Here is a 21,522-nt window from a genome sequence, read left to right as displayed (position 1 = left end):
TGCCCTGTTTTCCCCTACCATCGCTGGAACCATAGCTTTTAAATATGCCCTGTTTTCCCCTACCATAGCTGGAACCATAGCTTTTTAATATGCCCTGTTTTCCCCTACCATAGCTGGAACCATAGCTTTTAAATATGCTCTGTTTTCCCCCACATAGCTGGAACCATACCTTTTAAATATGCCCTGTTTTCCCCTACCATCGCTGGAACCATAGCTTTTAAATATGCCCTGTTTTCCCCTACCATAGCTGGAACCATAGCTTTTTAATATGCCCTGTTTTCCCCTACCATAGCTGGAACCATAGCTTTTAAATATGCTCTGTTTTCCCCCACATAGCTGGAACCATACCTTTTAAATATGCCCTGTTTTCCCCCACATAGCTAGAACCATAGCTTTTTAATATTCCCTGTTTTCCCCCACCATAGCAGGAACCATATCTTTTAAATATGCCCTGTTTTCCCCTACCATAGCTGGAACCATATCTTTTAAATATGCCCTGTTTTCCCCTATCATAGCTGGAACCATAGCTTTTTAATATGCCCTGTTTTCCCCTACCATAGCTGGAACCATAGCTTTTAAATATGCCCTGTTTTCCCCTACCATAGCTGGAACCATAGCTTTTAAATATGCCCTGTTTTCCCCTATCATAGCTGGAACCATAGCTTTTAAATATGTGTCACGGCTTTCTTCCTGGGATGAAAGAGAGGACCAAAATGCAGCGCGGTTATTGTTCAACATGTTTAATAAGATGATAAACGATGAACATTAACAAATAACAAAATAACAAACGTGAAAGCCGAGACAGTCCTATCTGGTGCAGAACACAAACACAGAGACAGGAAACAACCACCCACAATCCCCAACACAAAACAAGCCACCTATATATGATTCTCAATCAGGGACAACGATTGACAGCTGTCTCTGATTGAGAACCATATTAGGCTGGACACAGAAACAGACAAACTAGACACACAACATAGAATGCCCACCCCAACTCACGCCCTGACCATACTAAACAAATACAAAAACAAGGGAAAACAGGTCAGGAACGTGACAGAACCCCCCCCTCAAGGTGCGAACTCCGGGCGCACCCCTAAAACTCAAGGGGAGGGTCTGGGTGGGCATCTGTCCGCGGTGGCGGCTCCGGCGCAGGACGAGGACACCACTCCACCATTGTCTTTATCCCCCTCCTTAGCGTCCTTTGAGTGGCGACCCTCGCCCCCGACCCTGGTCTAGGAACCTTCCCAAAGGTCCCTCCTAAATAGAGGAGGTAGCTCAGGACGGAGAGGTAGCTCAGGACAGAGAGGTAGCTCAGGACAGAGAGGTAGCTCAGGACAGTGGGGCAACTCCGGACAGAGAGGCAACTCCGGACAGAGAGGCAGCTCCGGGCTGAGGGGCAGCTCATGACTGGAGACCAACTCATGACTGGAGACCAACTCATGACTGGAGACCAACTCATGACTGGAGACCAACTCATGACTGGAGACCAACTCATGACTGGAGACCAACTCATGACTGGAGACCAACTCATGACTGGAGACCAACTCATGACTGGAAGGCAGCTCATGACTGGAGGGCAGCTCATGACTGAAGGGCAGCTCATGACTGAAGGGCAGCTCATGACTGAAAGGCAGCTCATGACTGGCGGGCAGCTCATGACTGGCGGGCGGCTCTGGCAGCTCCTGACTGGCTGGCGGCTCTGGCAGCTCCTGACTGGCTGGCGGCTCTGGCAGCTCCTGACTGGCTGGCGGCTCTGGCAGCTCCTGACTGGCTGGCGGCTCTGGCAGCTCCTGACTGGCTGGCGACTCTGGCAGCTCCTGACTGGCTGGCGGCTCTGGCAGCTCCTGACTGGCTGGCGGCTCTGGCAGCTCCTGACTGACGGACGGCTCTAATGGCTCGGGGCAGACGGGCGGCTCTGAAGGCTCGGGGCAGACGGATGGCTCAGATGGCGCTGGGCAGACGGATGGCTCAGATGGCGCTGGGCAGACGGATAGCTCAGATGGCGCTGGGCAGACGGATGGCTCAGATGGCGCTGGGCAGACGGATGGCTCAGATGGCGCTGGGCAGACGGATGGCTCAGATGGCGCTGGGCAGACGGATGGCTCAGATGGCGCTGGGCAGACGGATGGCTCAGATGGCGCTGGGCAGACGGATGGCTCAGATGGCGCTGGGCAGACGGATGGCTCAGATGGTGCTGGGCAGACGGATGGCTCAGAAGGCGCTGGGCAGATGGATGGCTCAGACGGCGCTGGGCAGACGGATGGCTCAGACGGCGCTGGGCAGACGGATGGCTCAGACGGCGCTGGGCAGGCAGGCAGCTCAGACGGCGCTGGGCAGACGAGCAGTGCAGGCGGCGTTGGGCAGACGGCCGACTCTGACCTGCTGAGGCGCACAGTAGGCCTGGTGCGTGGTGCCGGAACTGGTGGTACCGGACTGGAGACCCGCACCTCAAGGCTAGTGCGGGGAGCAGGAACAGGGCACACTGGACTCTCGAGGAGCACTATAGGCCTGGTGCGTGGTACCGGAACTGGTGGTACCGGACTGGAGACACGCACCTCAAGGCTAGTGCGGGGATAAGGAACAGTGCGTACAGGGCTCTGGAGACGCACAGGAGGCTTGATGCGTGGTGCCGGAACTGGAGGCACTGGGCTGGAGACACGCACCACAGGGCTAGTGCGTGGAGGAGGAACAGGGCTCTGGAGACGCACTGGAGGCTTGGTGCGTGGTGCCGGAACTGGAGGTACTGAGCTGGGGCGGGAAGGTGGCGCCGGATATACCGGACCGTGCAGGCGTACTGGCTCCCTTGAGCACCGAGCCTGCCCAACCTTACCTGGTTGAATGCTCCCCGTAGCCCGACCAATGCGGGGAGGTGGAATAACCCGCACTGGGCTGTGTTGGCGAACCGGGGACACCATGCGTAAGGCTGGTGCCATGTATGCCGGCCCGAGGAGACGTACTGGAGGCCAGATACGTTGAGCCGGCTTCATGACACCTGGCTCAATGCCCAATCTAGCCCGGCCAGTGCGGGGAGGTGGAATAACCCGCACCGGGCTATGCACACGTACAGGAGACACCGTGCGCTCTTCCGCATAACACGGTGTCTGCCCGTACTCCCGCTCTCCACAGTAATCACACACCTCAGGGCGAGTACCGTGTATACTACGCCAAACCAACATCTCTCTCTCTTCGCTCTCCTCCAATATCACCAACAACTCATCAAATGTCTCATAATCTCCCATCCTTTCACTTTCCTCCAATCTGTCGAATAACTCCTCCACATTCTCCGACTCGTACCTCAATTTAGCCAACTGCTCCTTATGGTAAGCACGGGGAACTGGCTCAAGTCTCCCACTTGACCCAGCCACACTCCCCGTGTGCCCCCCCCCAAGAAATTTTTGGGGGAGCCTCTCGGGCTTCCAGCCACTCTGCCTTGCTAGCTCCTGCTGCTGCTGCTGCTGCCGCTGCTTCCCGTTGCCACGCTGCTTGGTCCGAGTTTGGTGGGTGGTTCTGTCACGGCTTTCTTCCTGGGATGAAAGAGAGGACCAAAATGCAGCGCGGTTATGGTTCAACATGTTTAATAAGATGATAAACGATGAACATTAACAAATAACAAAATAACAAACGTGAAAGCCGAGACAGTCCTATCTGGTGCAGAACACAAACACAGAGACAGGAAACAACCACCCACAATCCCCAACACAAAACAAGCCACCTATATATGATTCTCAATCAGGGACAACGATTGACAGCTGTCTCTGATTGAGAACCATATTAGGCTGGACACAGAAACAGACAAACTAGACACACAACATAGAATGCCCACCCCAACTCACGCCCTGACCATACTAAACAAATACAAAAACAAGGGAAAACAGGTCAGGAACGTGACAATATGCCCTGTTTTCCCCTACCATAGCTGGAACCATAGCTTTTTAATATGCCCTGTTTTCCCCCACATAGCTGGAACCATAGCTTTTAAATATGCCCTGTTTTCCCCTACCATAGCTGGAACCATAGCTTTTTAATATGCCCTGTTTTCCCCTACCATAGCTGGAACCATAGCTTTTAAATATGCTCTGTTTTCCCCCACATAGCTGGAACCATACCTTTTAAATATGCCCTGTTTTCCCCCACATAGCTGGAACCATATCTTTTAAATATGCCCTGTTTTCCCCCACATAGCTGGAACCATAGCTTTTAAATATGCTCTGTTTTCCCCCACATAGCTGGAACCATAGCTTTTTAATATTCCCTGTTTTCCCCCACATAGCTGGAACCATATCTTTTAAATATGCCCTGTTTTCCCCTATCATAGCTGGAACCATAGCTTTTTAATATGCCCTGTTTTTCCCCCACCATAGCTGGAACCATAGCTTTTTAATATGCCCTGTTTTTCCCTCACCATAGCTGGAACCATAGCTTTTAAATATGCCCTGTTTTCCCCTACCATAGCTGGAACCATAGCTTTTTAATATGCCCTGTTTTCCCCTACCATAGCTGGAACCATAGCTTTTAAATATGCACTGTTTTCCCCCACCATAGCTGGAACCATATCTTTTAAATATGCCCTGTTTTCCCTTACCATAGCTGGAACCATAGCTTTTTAATATGCCCTGTTTTTCCCCCACCATAGCTGGAACCATAGCTTTTTAATATGCCCTGTTTTTACCTCACCATAGCTGGAACCATAGCTTTTAAATATGCCCTGTTTTTCCCTACCATAGCTGGAACCATAGCTTTTAAATATGCCCTGTTTTTCCCCACATAGCTGGAACCATAGCTTTTAAATATGCCCTGTTTTCCCCTACCATAGCTGGAACCATAGCTTTTAAATATGCCCTGTTTTTCCCTACCATAGCTGGAACCATAGCTTTTAAATATGCACTGTTTTCCCCCACATAGCTGGAACCATAGCTTTTAAATATGCCCTGTTTTTTCCCACATAGCTGGAACCATAGCTTTTAAATATGCCCTGTTTTTTCCCACATAGCTGGAACCATAGCTTTTAAATATGCCCTGTTTTCCCCTACCATAGCTGGAACCATAGCTTTTAAATATGCCCTGTTTTTCCCTACCATAGCTGGAACCATAGCTTTTAAATATGCCCTGTTTTTCCCCACATAGCTGGAACCATAGCTTTTAAATATGCCCTGTTTTCCCCTACCATAGCTGGAACCATAGCTTTTAAATATGCCCTGTTTTTCCCTACCATAGCTGGAACCATAGCTTTTAAATATGCACTGTTTTCCCCCACCATAGCTGGAACCATAGCTTTTAAATATGCCCTGTTTTCCCCTACCATAGCTGGAACCATATCTTTTAAATATGCCCTGTTTTCCCCCACATAGCTGGAACCATAGCTTTTTAATATGCCCTGTTTTCCCCAACCATAGCTGGAACCATAGCTTTTAAATATGCCCTGTTTTCCCCCACCATAGCTGGAACCATAGCTTTTAAATATGCCCTGTTTGTCCCCCACCATAGCTGGAACCATGGCTTTTAAATATGCCCTGTTTTTCCCCCACCAGAGCTGGAACCATTTATAACCACATCTTTTTAATATGCTCTGTTTTGTCCCACCATAGCTGGACTGTGGCATTGTTGTTCAGACTGGAATGAATCATAGGTCAGAGGGTTAGGTCTCTCTGTTCTCCTCCTGTAACGAAGGGTTCATTATGTTTTATACAGCTCATCCATTCCTTCCCTACATGCTGCAGATTTACAGTGTTGTTTGTTCTCTTTGACCTCGGTACGAACTAGCTAGCCCATGCAAAGCAAGGCACAAAACCCACCATGTACCCTCACAACCACAGGATGCATTACTACGATTAACTGTCTTTTTACTAAAGACCTACAGTATATGGACAAAGCCAAGCGGACATTGACTAGAACATTCAAATGAGTCAATCTTTAATTCTTTTGTTTTTTTCATCTGTAAACTTTTTTGTAGCTTCTTCTAACTTCATGTTTCAGATTCTGTAATGCTGTAGCTAGTTAGCAAGTGTGCATCCCAAATGGCCCCCTATTCCTTATATAGTTTTTTGACCAGTGCCCTAGGGTGCTATTTGGGAAGCAGCTCTAGTGGTTGTCTGTGGGTCGCTGTGAGGAGGGCTCCAGCCTGCTGGCTCCTAGTAGCACCTGGATGGACTAGCCAGCCCACCCCCCTGGTCTGCTAACAGGGCCTGACAGCACTGCTTCATCCTCCTCCAGCTGGGGAACAGGCTCTTAGATGTGCCTTAAAATGATGATGAGTTGGCAGGTTATTAGTGCTTTTTCTATTCTTGCCCTGACATATGAGCTGTGATCTTGGAGTGGTGTTGTGGTTGAATGCCAAGTGTCTGGCTTGCAGTGATTCAGCTCAAGCATGAAGTGGTTACCTACCTGCTAGAATTTGACCAATATGGTAGAGGATGCGATGCATGTGAAAATGTGAAGTACCATCCACTCCCAAGTTAACGCAAGATTGATGTTGAACTTACAGAGATATGACTGAAATCCAAAATAATAGCCTGCCATACTTCAGTACCACAGGAGGCTGCTGAGAGGAGTACGGCTCACAATAACGCAGTCAATGGAATGGCATCAACCATATGGAAACCATGTTTGATGTATTTGATACCATTCCACTCATTTCTCTCCAGCCATTACCACGAGCCCGTCCTCCCCAAATAAGGTGCCACCAACCTCCTGTGATCAGTACACTTACTGTGACCATCAATGAGAACTCTGCAGGCCTAAGTCTATGGTAGTGGTATGTACCACATGGCACTTAATATGTGTTATTCACTCCTCCAACCCATCACTCCATTCCATTTATGTCCTGTCAGGTTGAACCTTTCACCTCAATAAATAAAGACAAGGAAATCTGTATGCCCGCATTTTAGGTAGGATTTGTTAGTGTGTAGGCCTGAAATCGTCAGTAGAAGTAAAAAGTGAAGGTTCACACTATTGGATTTGAGGAGGTTAAAACCTTCATTTCCGTACATTCATTTCTATATTATATCCGTGACTATTCTAATCTATATCAAACACTACACATTATGAATGAACATTTTCCCTTCAGGTCTAGGAGGCCCCATGCTGAGAGACATGTTAACTATAAGAACGTCATAGCATCTTTGAACTCTGAATTACCATATTGTCACGTCCTGACCTTAGAGAACATTTTTATGTCTCTATTTTGGTTTGGTCAGGGCGTGAGTTGGGGTGGGCATTCTATGTTTTGTGTTCTATGTTTTCTGTTTCTGTGTGTTTGGCCGGGTGTGGTTCTCAATCAGAGGCAGCTGTCGATCGTTGTCTCTGATTGAGAACCATACTTAGGTAGCCTTTTCCCACCTGTGTTTTGTGGGTAGTTGTTTTCTGTCTTTGTGTCTGTACCAGACAGGACTGTTTCGTTTCGTTTCATTCTCTTTGTTATTTTGTTTAGTGTTCTGTTTTAATAAATGAACATGAACAATTACCACGCTGCGCTTTGGTCCGATGATTCCTCATCTTCAGACGAGCGTTACAGAACTACCCACCACCAAAGGACCAAGCAGCGTGGCCAGGAGAGGCAGCCCCAATAATTATTTGGGGGAGGGGGCACACGGGGCGGTCGGCGGAGCCGAGGATGGAACCAGAGCCAGTCGGGGTGAAATTGGAGGTGAACGAGGGGAACGAAGCAGAGACAGTGAAGGAGTTGATGGGGAGATTGGAGGAGAGAGCTATGAGAGAGCTGCTGTGTTGGAGCATGAGGCACGACATTCGCCCTACGGAGCGTGTCCTTAGGGTAATGTCACCTGAGTCAGCTCTCCATACTCGTCCTGAGGTGCGTGCTAGCCGTCTGATGAAGACTGCCAGCCCCACGCACCAGGCCTCCTGTACGCTTCCCCAGCCCTGCACGTCTTGTGCCAGCTTGGCGCTCCAGACCTCCAGTGCGCTTCCACAGCCCGGTGAGTCCTGCGCCGGCTCTAGGCAGGGTTTCCCCAGTTCGCCAGGAGAACCCAGTGTGGCCTGTTCCAGCTCCTCGCACGTGCCGGGCAAAGGTGGGCATGCAGCCAAGAGGAGTGGTGCAAGTGCTAAGCACAAGAGCTCCAGTGCTCGCCCACAGCCTGGTTCGACCTGTGCCTGCGCTCTGGAGGTGCCGGGCTAGAGTGGGCATTCAGCCTGAAAGAGTGGTGCCAAGGCTACGCACCAGATCTCCAGTGCTCCCCCACAGCCCAGTGTATCCGGTGCCTCGGCCTAGGAAGAGGTCTCCTGTATGTCTCCCCAGCCCGGTGAGTCCTGTGCCTGCTCCTAGAGCCAGGTCTCCTGTGTGTCTCCCCAGCCCGGTGAGTCCTGTGCCTGCACCCTGTCCGGAGATGCCAGAGTCTCCCTCCTGTCCGGAGCTGCCAGAGTCTCCCTCCTGTCCGGAGCTGCCAGAGTCTCCCTCCTGTCCGGAGCTGCCAGAGTCTCCCTCCTGTCCGGAGCTGCCAGAGTCTCCCTCCTGTCCGGAGCTGCCAGAGTCTCCCTCCTGTCCGGGGCCCGCGGCGAGGGTTCCCAGTCCGGGGTCGGCGGCGAGTCTCCCTCCTCCTGTCCGGAGCTGCCAGAGTCTCCCTCCTGTCCGGAGCTGCCAGAGTCTCCCTCCTGTCCGGAGCTGCCAGAGTCTCCCTCCTGTCCGGAGCTGCCAGAGTCTTCCTTCTTCCTCCTTTCCGGGGCCTGCGGCGACGGTCCCCAGTCCGGGGTCGGCGGCGAGGGTCCCCAGTCCGGGGTCGGCGGCGAGGGTCCCTGCTCCAGAGGCGCCACCTAAGTGGACCAAGCTTAAGGTGGAGTGGGGGCCACGTCCCGCACCAGAGCCGCCACCGCGGATAGATGCCCACCCAGACCCTCCCCTATAGGTTTAGGTTTTGCGGCCGGAGTCCGCACCTCTTGGGGGGGGGTACTGTCACGCCCTGACCTTAGAGATCCTTTTTATGTCTCTATTTTGGTTTGGTCAGGGCGTGAGTTGGGGTGGGCATTCTATGTTTTGTGTTCTATGTTTTCTGTTTCTGTGTGTTTGGCCGGGTGTGGTTCTCAATCAGAGGCAGCTGTCGATCGATGTCTCTGATTGAGAACCATACTTAGGTAGCCTTTTCCCACCTGTGTTTTGTGGGTAGTTGTTTTCTGTTTTGTGTTGCTGCACCTGACAGGACTGTTTCGTTTTCGTTCATTCTCTTTGTTATTTTGTTTAGTGTTCTGTTTAAATAAAAATAACATGAACACTTACCACGCTGCGCTTTGGTCCACACCTAATTCAACAGACGATCGTTGCACATATAGTAACTTATATTTATAGTCAATGACAATGCCCCTTTAAAGGGGCAATCTGCAGTTGCTACATCCATCGTTGGATGTACAGTATGATATGTACCCATTGATTCTTGAGGAATATAACTTATAAATGCCTCATAAGCTTTGTTCAACTGTCGTACCCCATCAGAACCCGAAATATAAGCTTATTTTATACCAATGTATGTAAACAAAATAAATGTAAACAAACACTTTATAGACATGGTTTAAACTATCATTTTGATATCATGGATGGTCAGTCCTTGCATCCATAGCTCTGTCTATGAATTTGAGAGTGCCTCCACTTCTCCAGCTCCATCCCTCAGCTTTTTACTGAAACAGGGGCAAGGAAAACACTTTGGTATTGTTTCAACTGTTGAATGCGCTTTAAAGGGGGAACTTGAAAATAACATTTTTATCTAAGCCTGCTACACAAAAGTAACAGAAGAACTTACATAGCTTGCGTGATGACTAATTGAAACCTGATGACTTGCGTTAGCTACCACAAGCTGGCTTACACAATCACGTGGCATGCAGGATACCTGGGTTTGATTCCCGGTCAGTCAAACATATATAAATGTCTAATAGTCATATATATGAACGTTCATAGTCACCGGTCAGTCATCACTGTTGTGTTGCATCCCGATCCACACTCATCGCTCAGCAGCGATGTCTGAACACATCCATCCGCCAGTCAGCGAGCAGCCTTGTCCTTTGGAAGAGCTGCTATTGTTCCATCTGACAGAATACAGTTAAAGCCTCCAGCCTGGTTGAATGGAAACGGCAGCAGTGGATAGATACTGAGCCCTACGGTCTGAGGTCTGAGGTCTGCAGGTATGTGGAGGTTAGCAGTAGTAGTGACAGGCTCTATAAGCCTCCACCCTTTGATGTACACCATCCAGCGACCTGTGGGAGTTGAAAGGGTAACGTGAGAACCCAGAACCCAGGACCCACAATGACGCTCTCACCTGGGCTCTTTGAAGATGGGACAGGGCCAAGTAGGCCCAGGACATCTCCGTCATTTCAGACACACACACAAGGACAGAGCACACACACACATATCTCACTGGCTTTGTTTTGGTGAGTGTGTCGTCAAACCACTCCAGTGGTCTTTTGTTAGCGTGTGCTCCATGCTGCTCCTGTTTCACTCTCTGCTGTTTATCATTGAATGGATGTCATACTGTGGTCTGGTCAGTCAATCTCTGGAGTAACACTGAACCCTACTCAATGTGGAGTAACACTGTAACACTGAACCCTACTCTGTGTGAAGTAACACTGAACCCTACTCTGTGTGGAATAACACTGCACGCTACTCTGTGTGGAGTAACACTGAACCCTACTCTGTGTGGAATAACACAGAACTCTACTCTGTGTGGAATAACACTGAACCCTACTCGGTGTTGAGTAACACAGAACCCTACTCTGTGTGGAATAACACTGAACCCTACTCGGTGTTGAGTAACACAGAACCCTACTCTGTGTTGAGTAATACTGAACCCTACTCTGTGGTGAGTAACACTGAACCCTACTCTATGTGGAGTAACACTGAACCCTACTCTATGTGGAGTAACACTGAACCCTACTCTGTGAGGAGTAACACTGAACCCTACTCTATGTGGAGTAACACTGAACCCTACTCTATGTGGAGTAACACTGAACCCTACTCTATGTGGAGTAACACTGAACCCTACTCTGTGTGGTGTAACACTGAACCCTACTCTGTGTGGAGTAACACTGCACCCTACTCTGTGTGGAATAACACTGAACCCTACTCTGTGTTGAGTAACACTAAACCCTACTCTGTGTTGAGTAACACTGAACCCTACTCTGTGTGGAGTAACACTGCACCCTACTCTGTGTTGAGTAACACTGAACCCTACTCTGTGTTGAGTAACACTGAACCCTACTCTGTGTTGAGAAACACTGAACCCTACTCTGTGTGGAGTAACACTGCACCCTACTCTGTGTTGAGTAACACTGAACCCTACTCTGTGTTGAGTAACACTGAACCCTACTCTGTGTTGAGTAACACAGAACCCTACTATGTGTTGAGTAACACTGAACCCTACTCTGTGTTGAGTAACACAGAACCCTACTCTGTGTTGAGTAACACTGAACCCTACTCTGTGTTGAGTAACACAGAACCCTACTATGTGTTGAGTAACACTGAACCCTACTCTGTGTTGAGTAACACAGAACCCTACTCTGTGTTGAGTAACACTGAACCCTACTATGTGTGGAGTAACACTGAACCCTACTATATGTGGAGTAATACTGAACCCTACCCTGTGTGGAGTAACACCGAACCCTACTCTGTGTGGAGTAACACTGAACCCTACTCTGTGTTGAGTTACACTGAGCCCTACTCTGTGTGGAGTTACACTGAACCCTACTCTGTGTGGAGTAACACTGAACCCTACTCTGTGTTGAGTAACACTGAACCCTACTCTGTGTGGAGTAACACTGACCCCTACTCTGTGTGGTGTAACACTGAACCCTACTCTATGTGGAATAACACTGACCCCTACTCTGTGTGGTGTAACACTGAATCCTACTCTGTGTGGTGTAACACAGAATCCTACTCTGTGTGGTGTAACACAGAATCCTACTCTGTGTGGTGTAACACAGAACCCTACTCTGTGTTGAGTAACACTGCACCCTACTCTGTGTGGAGTAACACTGAATCCTACTCTGTGTTGAGTAACACTGAAACCTACTCTATGTGGAATAACACTGAACCCTACTCTGTGTGGTGTAACACTGAATCCTACTCTGTGTGGTGTAACACAGAATCCTACTCTGTGTGGTGTAACACAGAACCCTACTCTGTGTGGAGTAACACTGCACCCTACTCTGTGTGGAGTAACACTGAACCCTACTCTGTGTTGAGTAACACGGAACCCTACTCTGTGTTGAGTAACACTGAAACCTACTCTGTGTTGAGTAACACAGAACCCTACTCTGTGTTGAGTAACACTGAACCCTACTATGTGTGGAATAACACTGCACGCTACTCTGTGTGGAGTAACACTGAACCCTACTCTGTGTGGAATAACACAGAACTCTACTCTGTGTGGAATAACACTGAACCCTACTCGGTGTTGAGTAACACAGAACCCTACTCTGTGTGGAATAACACTGAACCCTCCTCGGTGTTGAGTAACACAGAACCCTACTCTGTGTTGAGTAATACTGAACCCTACTCTGTGGTGAGTAACACTGAACCCTACTCTATGTGGAGTAACACTGAACCCTACTCTATGTGGAGTAACACTGAACCCTACTCTATGTGTAGTAACACTGAACCCTACTCTGTGAGGAGTAACACTGAACCCTACTCTATGTGGAGTAACACTGAACCCTACTCTATGTGGAGTTACACTGAACCCTACTCTATGTGGAGTAACACTGAACCCTACTCTGTGTGGTGTAACACTGAACCCTACTCTGTGTGGAATAACACTGCACCCTACTCTGTGTGGAATAACACTGAACCCTACTCTGTGTTGAGTAACACTGAACCCTACTCTGTGTTGAGTAACACTGAACCCTACTCTGTGTGGAGTAACACTGCACCCTACTCTGTGTTGAGTAACACTGAACCCTACTCTGTGTTGAGTAACACTGCACCCTACTCTGTGTGGAATAACACTGAACCCTACTCTGTGTGGTGTAACACTGAACCCTACTCTATGTGGAATAACACTGACCCCTACTCTGTGTGGTGTAACACTGAATCCTACTCTGTGTGGTGTAACACAGAATCCTACTCTGTGTGGTGTAACACAGAACCCTACTCTGTGTTGAGTAACACTGCACCCTACTCTGTGTGGAGTAACACTGAATCCTACTCTGTGTTGAGTAACACTGAAACCTACTCTATGTGGAATAACACTGAACCCTACTCTGTTTGGTGTAACACTGAATCCTACTCTGTGTGGTGTAACACAGAATCCTACTCTGTGTGGTGTAACACAGAACCCTACTCTGTGTTGAGTAACACTGCACCCTACTCTGTGTGGAGTAACACCGCACCCTACTCTGTGTGGAGTAACACTGAACCCTACTCTGTGTGGAGTAACACTGAATCCTACTCTGTGTGGTGTAACACTGAATCCTACTCTGTGTGGTGTAACACAGAATCCTACTCTGTGTGGTATAACACAGAACCCTACTCTGTGTTGAGTAACACTGAAACCTACTCTATGTGGAATAACACTGAACCCTACTCTGTGTGGTGTAACACTGAATCCTACTCTGTGTGGTGTAACACAGAATCCTACTCTGTGTGGTGTAACACAGAACCCTACTCTGTGTGGAGTAACACAGCACCCTACTCTGTGTGGAGTAACACTGCACCCTACGCTGTGTTGAGTAACACTGAACCCTACTCTGTGTTGAGTAACACTGAACCCTACTCTGTGTTGAGTAACACGGAACCCTACTCTGTGTTGAGTAACACTGAAACCTACTCTGTGTTGAGTAACACAGAACCCTACTCTGTGTTGAGTAACACTGAACCCTACTATGTGTGGAATAACACTGCACGCTACTCTGTGTGGAGTAACACTGAACCCTACTCTGTGTGGAATAACACAGAACTCTACTCTGTGTGGAATAACACTGAACCCTACTCGGTGTTGAGTAACACAGAACCCTACTCTGTGTGGAATAACACTGAACCCTCCTCGGTGTTGAGTAACACAGAACCCTACTCTGTGTTGAGTAATACTGAACCCTACTCTGTGGTGAGTAACACTGAACCCTACTCTATGTGGAGTAACACTGAACCCTACTCTATGTGGAGTAACACTGAACCCTACTCTATGTGGAGTAACACTGAACCCTACTCTGTGAGGAGTAACACTGAACCCTACTCTATGTGGAGTAACACTGAACCCTACTCTATGTGGAGTAACACTGAACCCTACTCTATGTGGAGTAACACTGAACCCTACTCTGTGTGGTGTAACACTGAACCCTACTCTGTGTGGAATAACACTGCACCCTACTCTGTGTGGAATAACACTGAACCCTACTCTGTGTTGAGTAACACTGAACCCTACTCTGTGTTGAGTAACACTGAACCCTACTCTGTGTGGAGTAACACTGAACCCTACTCTGTGTGGAGTAACACTGCACCCTACTCTGTGTTGAGTAACACTGAACCCTACTCTGTGTTGAGTAACACAGAACCCTACTCTGTGTTGAGTAACACTGAACCCTACTATGTGTGGAGTAACACTGAACCCTACTATATGTGGAGTAATACTGAACCCTACCCTGTGTTGAGTAACACCGAACCCTACTCTGTGTGGAGTAACACTGAACCCTACTCTGTGTTGAGTTACACTGAGCCCTACTCTGTGTGGAGTTACACTGAACCCTACTCTGTGTGGAGTAACACTGAACCCTACTCTGTGTGGAGTAACACTGAACCCTACTCTGTGTGGAGTAACACTGCACCCTACTCTGTGTGGAATAACACTGAACCCTACTCTGTGTGGTGTAACACTGAACCCTACTCTATGTGGAATAACACTGACCCCTACTCTGTGTGGTGTAACACTGAATCCTACTCTGTGTGGTGTAACACAGAATCCTACTCTGTGTGGTGTAACACAGAACCCTACTCTGTGTTGAGTAACACTGCACCCTACTCTGTGTGGAGTAACACTGAATCCTACTCTGTGTTGAGTAACACTGAAACCTACTCTATGTGGAATAACACTGAACCCTACTCTGTTTGGTGTAACACTGAATCCTACTCTGTGTGGTGTAACACAGAATCCTACTCTGTGTGGTGTAACACAGAACCCTACTCTGTATTGAGTAACACTGCACCCTACTCTGTGTGGAGTAACACCGCACCCTACTCTGTGTGGAGTAACACTGAACCCTACTCTGTGTGGAGTAACACTGAATCCTACTCTGTGTGGTGTAACACTGAATCCTACTCTGTGTGGTGTAACACAGAATCCTACTCTGTGTGGTATAACACAGAACCCTACTCTGTGTTGAGTAACACTGCACCCTACTCTGTGTGGAGTAACACTGAATCCTACTCTGTGTGGTGTAACACTGAATCCTACTCTGTGTGGTGTAACACAGAATCCTACTCTGTGTGGTGTAACACAGAACCCTACTCTGTGTTGAGTAACACTGCACCCTACTCTGTGTGGAGTAACACTGCACCCTACTCTGTGTGGAGTAACACTGAACCCTACTCTGTGTGGAGTAACACAGAATCCTACTCTGTGTCGAGTAACACAGAATCATACTCTGTGTCGAGTAACACTGAACCCTACTCTGTGTTGAGTAATACTGAACCCTACTCTGTGTGGTGTAACACATAATCCTACTCTGTGTCGAGTAAAACAGAATCCTACTCTGTGTTGAGTAATACTGAACCCTACTCTGTGTGGAGTAACACAGAATCCTACTCTGTGTGGAATAACACAGAACCCTACTCTGTGTTGAGTAACACTGCACCCTACTCTGTGTGGAGTAACACTGAACCCTACTCTGTGTGGAGTAACACAGAACCCTACTCTGTGTGGTGTAACACAGAACCCTACTCTGTGTGGTGTAACACTGAACCCTACTCTCTAATGTCAGTATGCCTTGTATACTGTTGTTTAGGGCAGCTCTCATTGTTTTATTTTACTGTGGAGCCCCTCGTCCTGCTCAACATGCCTCAGATAGCCCCCTTGTCCCACCCCACTCACATACGGAGACCGCACCTAGCTTAACTGGCGCCTCCAGAGATGCAACCTCTCTCATCGTCACTCAATGCCTAGGTTTACCCCCACTGTACTCGCACCCTACCATACCCTTGTCTGTACACTATGTCCTGAATCTATTCTACCACGCCCAGAAATGTGCTCCTTTTATTCTCTGTTCCCAAAGCACTAGACGACCAGTTCTTATAGCCTTTAGACGTACCCTCATCCTACTCCTCCTCTGTTCCTCTGGTGATGTAGAGGTTAACCCAGGCCCTGTGTGTCCCCAGGCGCTCTCACTTCTGCAACCGGAAAAGCTTTGGGTTCATGCATGTTCACATCAGAAGCCTCCTCCCTAAGTTTGCTTTTTTCACTGCTATAGCACACTCCGCCAACCATGATGTCCTAGCCGTGTCTGAATCCTGGCTTAGGAAGGCCACCAAAAATTCTGAAATTTCCATCCCCAACTACAACATTTTGCGTCAAGACAGAACTGCTAAAGGGGGCGGAATTGCAATCTACAGTAGAGATAGCCTGTAGAGTTCTGTCATACTGTCACTAGTACTAAAACTAGAAAGCCCACCCTAGTCACACCCTGGCCTAACCAAAATAGAGAATAAAAGCCTCTCTATGGCCAGGGCGTGACTAGGGTGGGCATTCTAGTTTCTTTATTTCTATGTTTTCTATTTCTTTGTTTTTGGCCGAGTGTGGTTCCCAATCAGAGGCAGCTGTCTATCGTTGTCTCTGATTGGGAATCATACTTAGGCAGCCTTTTTCCCACCTGTGTTTTGTGGGTAGTTATTTTCTGTTTAGTCTCTGTTACCTGACAGAACTGTTCGCTTTCGTTTTGTTACTTTGTTCGAGTGTTTTTTTGATAATAAATAAAATCATGAACACTTTTCACTCTGCGCTTTGGTCCACTCCTTCCGACGACGGGCGTTACAGAACTACCCACCACCAAAGGACCAAGCAGCATGGCCAGGAGGAGCAGGGATCCTGGGCCCGGGAGAAGAGTGAGTGGAGGACCTCATGGACATGGGACGAGGTTATGGCAGGGGACAAGACCCTGCCATGGAAACAGGCGGAAACAGCAAGGGAGGAATGGCGGCGATACCAGAAGTCACGGAATATAGGCAAGCACGGGAGGCAGCCCCAAAATGTTTTTTTTGGGGGGGAGGTCACACGGGGAGAGTGGCAGAGTCAGGGTTCAGACCTGAGCCAACTCCTCGTGCTTACTGTGGGGAGCGAGTGACCGGTCAAGTACCATGCTATCCGGTTCTGCGCACCATGCCTTCAGTGCGCATCCACAGCCTGGTGCGCTCTGTGCAAGCTCCCCGCAGTGGCCGTGCTAGAGTGGGCATTCAGCCAGGACGGATTGTGCCGGCTCAGCGTTCCTGGCCTCCGGTACGTCTCTTCGGCCCAGGTTATCCTGCGCCAGCTCTACGCACGGTGCCCCTGGTTCGCCAGCAAAGCCCAGTGCGGCCTGTTCCAGCTCCCCACACTTGCAGGGCTAAGGGGGGTATCCAGCCAGGACGAGTTATGCCTGCTCTGCGCTCCAGACCTCCGGTGCGCCTCCACGGTCCAGTGTGTCCTGCGCTTGCTCTACGCACTATGCCTCCAGTGCGCTGTCATAGCCCAGTGCGTCCTGTGCCAGCTCTCCACACTCACCGAGCTAAAGTGGGTATCCAGCCAGGACGCGTTGTGGCAGCTCCACGTACCAGGCTTCCAGTACGTCTCCTCAGTCGGGTGAGACCTGTTCCAGCGCCATGTACAAAGCCTCCAGTGATGATCCATGGCAAGAAGCCTCCAGTGATGATCCATGGCACGAAGCCTCCAGTGGTGATCCATGGCATGAAGCCTCCAGTGATGATCCATGGCACGAAGCCTCCAGTGATGATCCATGGCACGAAGCCTCCAGTGATGATCCATGGCACGAAGCCTCCAGTGATGATCCATGGCTCGGAGCCTGCAGCGAGGATCCGCGGTCCAGAGCCTCCAGCGACGGTTCCCAGTCCGGAGCCTCCACCGACGGTCCCCAGTCCGGAGCCTGCAGCGACGTTCCCGAGTCCGGAGCCTCCTGCGACGGTTCCCAGTCCGGAGCCTCCAGTGACGGTCCCCAGTCCGGAGCCTGCAGCGACGTTCCCCAGTCCGGAGCCTGCAGCGACGGTCTCCAGTCCGGAGCCTGCAGCGACAGTCCCCAGTCCGGAGCCTCCAGCGACGGTTCCCAACCCGGAGCCTCCGGCGATGATCGGTGGTCTGGTTCCTCCGGCGATGATCTGCGGAGGGATCTGCGGGCGGAGGGGGGTCTACGTCCCGCACCGGAGCCGCCGCCGTAAGGGATGCCCGCCCGGACCCTCCCCATTAGAGTCAGGTTTTGCGGCCGGAGTCCGCACCTTTGGGGGGGGGGGGGGGGGGGGTACTGTCACGTCCTGGCCATAGAGAGGCTTTTATTCTCTATTTTGTTTAGGCCAGGGTGTGACTACGGTGGGCATTCTAGTTTCTTTATTTCTATGTTTTCTTTGTTTTTGGCCGAGTGTGTTTCCCAATCAGAGGCAGCTGTCTATCGTTGTCTCTGATTGGGAATCATACTTAGGCAGCCTTTTTCCCACCTGTGTTTTGTGGGTAGTTATTTTCTGTTTAGTCTCTGTTACCTGACAGAACTGTTCGTTTTGTTACTTTGTTCAAGTGTTTTTTGATAATAAATAAAATCTTGAACACTTTTCATGCTGTGCTTTGGTCCACTCCTTCCGACGACTGGCGTTACACATACTATCCAGGTCTATGCCCAAACAGTTCGAGCTTCTACTTTTAAAGATCCATCTCTCCAGAAATAAGTCCCTCACTGTTGCCGCTTGTTATATACCCCCCTCAGCTCCCAGCTGTGCCCTGGACACCATATGTGAATTAATTGCCCCCCATCTATTGTCAGAGTTCATACTGCTAGGTGACCTAAATTGGGATATGCTTAACACCCCGGCCGTCCTACAATCTAAGCTAGATGCCCTCAATCTCACACAAATTATCAAAGAACCTACCAGGTACAACCCCAAATCCGTAAACACGGGCACCCTCATAGATATCATCCTGACCAACTTGCCCTCTAAATACACCTCTGCTGTTTTCAACCAGGATCTCAGCAATCACTGCCTCATTGCCTTCGTCCGTTATGGGTTCACGGTCAAACGACCACCCCTCATCACTGTCAAACGCTCCCTAAAACACTTCTGCGAGCAGGCCTTTCTAATTGGCATGGCCCGGGTATCCTGGAAGGATATTGACCTCATCCCGTCAGTAGAGGATGCCTGGTTGTTCTTTAAAAGTGCTTTCCTCACCATCTTAAATAAGCATGCCCCTTTCAATTTTTTATACTAAGAACAGATATAGCCCTTGGTTCACTCCAGACTTGACTGCCCTTGACCAGCACAAAAACATCCTGTGGCATACTGCACTAGCATCGAATAGTCCACGCGATATGCAACTCTTCAGGGAAGTCAGGAACCAATACACACAGTCAGTTAGGAAAGCAAAGGCTAGCTTTTTCAAACAGAAATTTGCATCCTGCAGCACTAATTCCAAAACGTTTTGGGACACTGTAAAGTCCATGGAGAATAAGAGTACCTCCTCCCAGCTGCTCACTGCAGTGAGACTAGGAAACACTGTCACCACTGATAAATCCACGATAGTTGAGAATTTCAATAAGCATTTCTCTACGGCTGGCCATGCTTTCCACCTGGCTACCCCAACCCCGGCCAACAGCTCTGCACCCCCCGCAGCAACAAATTGTTATCGGCAGACTCAATAGCCTTGGTTTCTCTAATGACTGCCTCGCCTGGTTCACTAACTACTTCTCATATACAGTTCAGTGTGTCAAATCGGAGGGCCTGTTGTCCGGACCTCTGGCAGTCTTTATGGGGGTGCCACAGGGTTCAATTCTCGGGCGACTCTTTTCTCTGTATATATCAACGATGTCGCTCTTGCTGCGGGTGATTCTTTGATCCACCTCTATTTATTTACAAATTAGCCTCATTTACAAATTAACCTCCAAATCCATTTTGTCACCAAAGCCCCATATACTACCCACCAGTGCGACCTGTATGCTCTCGTTGGCTGGTCCTTTCTACATATTCGTCGCCAAACCCACTGGCTCCAGGTCATCTATAACTCTTTGCTAGGTATGGCTCCGCCCTAGCTCAGCCCACTGGTCACCATAGCAATACCCACCCGTAGCACGCGCTCCAGCAGGTATATTTCACTGGTCATCCCCAAAGCCAACACCCCTTTGGCCGCCTTTCCTTCCAGTTATCTGCTGCCAATGACTGGAACGAATTGCAAAAATCACTGAAGTTGGAGACTTATATCTCCCTTACTAACTTTAAGCGTCAGCTGTCAGAGCAGTTTACCGATCACTGCAGCTGTACACAGCCCATCTGTAAATAGCCCATCCAACCAACTACCTACCTCATCCCCATATTTGTTTTTCTGGTCTTTTGCATACCAGTATTTCTACTTGCACATCCTCATCTGCACATATATCACTCCAGTGTAAATTGCTAAATTGTAATTACTTCGCCACTATTGGCCTATTTATTGCCTTAACTACATTACTACATTTGCACACACTGTATACATATTTTTCTATTGTGTTATTGACTGTATGTTTGTTTATCCCATGTGTAACTCCGTGTTGTTGTTTTTGTCACACTGCTTTGCTTTCTTCTTGGCCAGGTCGCAGTTGTAAATGAGAACTTGTTCTCAACTGGCCTACCTGACTACTCTAGGATAGGGGGCAGCATTTTCACTTTTGGATAAATAGCGTGCCCAATTTCAACTTCCTTCAACTCATCCCCAGAATATAAGATATGCATATTATTAGTAGATTTGGATAGAAAACACTCTGAAGTTTCTAAAACCGGTTGAATCATGTCTGTGAGTATAACAGAACTTATGTAGCAGGCAAAACCCCGAGGACAAACCATTCAGATTTCTTTTTTTTGAGGTCACTGTCTGTTCAAGAAGCTTTCATTGGGATACTAGATTTCTAAGTGACTTGTTTGCAGTTCCTACCGCTTCCACTGGATGTCACCAGTCTTTGGAAATTGGTTGAGGTTATTCCTTTGTGCAATGAAGAAGTACGGCCATCTTGAATGAGTGTCAGTTGAAGTGTACTTTTTGAGAGAGGCGCATGACTCGAAAAGTAGCGTCAGTTTGTTGTCTTCCTGTATTGAACACAGATAGTCCCGTCTTCAATTTGATCGATTATTAACGTTTAAAAATACCTACAGTTGTATTACAAAAGTGGTTTGAAATGTTTTGGCAAAGTTTACATGTAAGTTTTGAGATATTTTGTAGTGACGTTGCGCAAATTGGAAGCTGTGTTTTTCTGGATCAAACGCGCCAAATAAATTGACATTTTGGATATATATGGACGGAATTAATCGAACAAAAGGACCATTTGTGATGTTTATGGGACATATTGGAGTGCCAACAAAAGAAGCTCGTCAAAGGTAAGGCATGA

The sequence above is a fragment of the Salvelinus namaycush genome, chromosome 37 (assembly GCF_016432855.1).
Source record: "Salvelinus namaycush isolate Seneca chromosome 37, SaNama_1.0, whole genome shotgun sequence".
Lineage (NCBI taxonomy): Eukaryota > Metazoa > Chordata > Actinopteri > Salmoniformes > Salmonidae > Salvelinus > Salvelinus namaycush.
Note: the sequence above shows the minus strand (reverse complement) of the source record.